The sequence below is a fragment of the Propithecus coquereli genome, unplaced genomic scaffold (genome assembly GCF_000956105.1).
Source record: "Propithecus coquereli isolate 6110/MARCELLA unplaced genomic scaffold, Pcoq_1.0 Scaffold22, whole genome shotgun sequence".
Taxonomy (NCBI): domain Eukaryota; kingdom Metazoa; phylum Chordata; class Mammalia; order Primates; family Indriidae; genus Propithecus; species Propithecus coquereli.
The window spans coordinates 7497583-7500701 of record NW_012147189.1 but is presented as its reverse complement, the minus strand read 5'-3'; the positions used below and the strand labels follow the sequence as shown (position 1 = coordinate 7500701).

The following is a 3119-nucleotide window of genomic DNA, read 5'->3' as shown; positions in this document are numbered from 1 at the left end:
ATCTACATAAATGCACATATTATAGACACGACACGATACCTTAATGGATTTGGGGAACCCAATTTGGGAGAATCCTGTTTGTAGCAGACTGTGTGCTTGCCTTAATGGATTTGGTGGGACCTCATCTGGGAGGACCCTGTTTACATCAAACTGTGTACTCAAAACAATCAAAAGACAGAGAGGCGACCTGCTTGCACAAGGAGCCCAACATGGGGGCCCAACCCTTTCGATGATTGGCAGTTTCACTGGGTATTAGTAGATCTCTTTTCAGGCTGGTTTGAGGCTTATCTTACCTAAACAGAGAGGAGGTCTAAAGTTCCAAGATGGGCTCCCACCAGGAGCTACTGGCCCGGGACAGGGCCTTCACAGAGTTCCTGCACATATATGCCAGTGCAGAGCAGGAGCAGGCCTCAGAGGATGATGGGGTGATGAGCATCAACAGTCCCGGGAAAGAGGCCAAGCAGATGGGGAATGGCATGCCGGTGATGGAGGCCGTGGACAGGCAGCTGTGCAGACAGCTCATCAGCTCTTCCTCCTATAGCGAGGATGTCAGTGGGCACCACAGCAGCACGGCATGACTTCACTATAGATTTGAAGACCAGATAGGTGATTTTTTTGGGTACCGCTAACTATAATACCTTTTATTTTTCAAGCAAGAGTAAACATTGAATCAGTGGATATTTAGCATTGATTTCATAGGTTTGGGCACTAAAGGATGCTGCATGGGTAACTCAGTGTATTAGTTGGTTAGGGCTGCCATAACAAAATACCATGGACTAGTGGCTTAAAGGTTTGTTTTCTTACAATTCTGGGGGGTAGAAGTCTGAAATAAAGATGTCAGCATGTTTGGTTTCTTCTGAGGCTCCTCTCCTTGGCTTGTCAATGGATATCTTCTCCCTATGTCCTCACATGGTCTTCCCTCTATATCTGTCTGTGTCCTAATTTCCTTTTCTTACAAGGACATCAGTCATATTGGATGAAGGCTCACCTGAATGACCTAATGTTATGTCTTTAAAGACCCTATCTCCAAATACAGTTACATTCTGACATATTTAGGGCTAGAACTTCAAAATATGAATTTGGAGGTGATGCAATTCAGTCCAGAGCATTGTGTTTGGGCCTAGCCTAGGATTGCACCTAGCATGAAGTCACTAATTAGTCATTCCATACACCCATACTTACAGCCTTTTAACGCTTCTCATTGCTCTTAGAATGAAATGTAAACCCCTCCCTGCAACCTAATGGCCCTGTATCTCTGGCTTTGGTCACACACCATTCTCCCTTCCACTCATTTTTTTCCAGACACACTGTCTTCCTTTCTGGTTCTCAAATATATCCAACCCTTTACACTCACCTTTGATTGGTAGGTTCTTTTGTAGGCACTTCAAATCCTTACCCCTCAGGTCTTGGCTTGACATTATCTTCACAAAGGGGGGTCTTCTTTGGTCATGTTATGTAAATTAGTCCTAATGATATTTATTAATATTATATTACCTCATCCTTTTCATTTTATGAATAACCTGTGAGAAATAAAAGAAGCAGCCCCTGATATTTGGGAACTTCTATGACACTGAAACCTAACCTCAATATTATTACAAGCTGATCTGACTCTTACAGCCAAGTCATATTGTTCTCCTGTTGGACATAAAAATCCCACAGAACACTGACAACTGCAAGGCCACTGTGCAACACACAAAATAATAACCATTCCCCTCTCTCACTAAATTCATGACTACTACTTCCTTTAACCTCTTACAGTTTTAACCTTGCCCTAATCTGCCCTTTCTGTAGACAGGATTTATTCAGCTATCTAGGGGCATAGAATTGCTCTTGCTTAATGACAACACCCCATCTACAGAACACTTTTGCTCCCTTAAATTCTTTCAAGGTTATCCTATAGATGCTCCTGGTAATCTTTGGCTGAGCTTATTATTATCTAGATCATTTATTTGCTTCCTTGCTTATTGTCTGTCTCTTCCTCCATGGAAGTGTAAGCTACCTGTGGGAAAGACGTTGGCTTTCATCTTCACTTCTTTATTGGTAGCAGCTTTCACAACTTTCATCATGTCTGGGACCTACTAGGCACTCAACTAAAATTTGATGAATAAATGAATTTATCAATGCCAGAATATTTATGCCTTTATTTTATATATTCTCTAGTGCCTCTCTTTAGAACATTTTAGGCTTTCCTAGTGATATTATTGGACTATGGGGGGAGGGCATATTTCATGAATAGGGAATGACATATAGCAAATGGTGTGTGAAGAAGTTTATTTCTGTTGCGGGAGGCAGAGCTGATTCCCGTGGAAAGAGAATAAGTATTATTGTGTTAGGTAATAAAATTAGGTTTGGGGTGGACACTAGGGTAAAGTAAGCAAATGGCCTGTTTGAGAAATATACTACATAGTAGGGTATCTTGAGCATGTATTTGTTATAAGGAACCAAGATAATAAGTTAGATGAAATAACTATAAGATTGTAAGTCTTCAGAATTATGATTAAATTTGATTGTTCTCAGTAAATATTCACTATTTGTACCTGTGATGGAAATCTATAAAAAATGTCACCTGTTTTCGTAGTTATTGTAACTTTAGCTTATAAAAACAGTTTGTTTATGTTCCCTTTAAAGCCATTTTTATGTGGAATAGGTAGACAAGTTGTGTGTATTAGATCTGTATATTAAGATATGATATGAAAACATTTGGTAATTTATGTGTCATGTAGTCCTTGGTTTTTAAAATTGTTCGCTTTTCAAAAACTGAATTACAGCTGTACTATTTGTGAAAAAAATCAAAACAATTAAAACACTTTATCTCAATTTAAAGATCTATTAAATATTGGGTAAGAAACTGTATCATAACCAGGATGAAATATGATATTAATAGAGAGCCATTTAATTTTACAAGCATTTTAGAGAGCTAAGTTCTTGTAAAATAATGTACAATATGAAGGCAACAGAGATAGAAGAAACTTAACTCTGTTTTGTATCTGATTTATATAGGCAATCCATGTATTAATAGGGAATTCTAATTCTAAATTCTAAATTTACTGCTTCAATGCTTTTAGTATAATTCTACACAAAATAGATGTTACAAATTTTATGAAAATATTTTAATTTTC

At 38.1% G+C, this 3119-nt stretch overlaps 1 pseudogene; it reads left to right on the top strand.

The window, feature by feature from the left end:
- The first annotated feature begins 323 nt into the window (after nt 1-323).
- The window catches only part of LOC105810723, a 151971-nt pseudogene continuing 149175 nt past the window's right edge, over nt 324-3119 (top strand).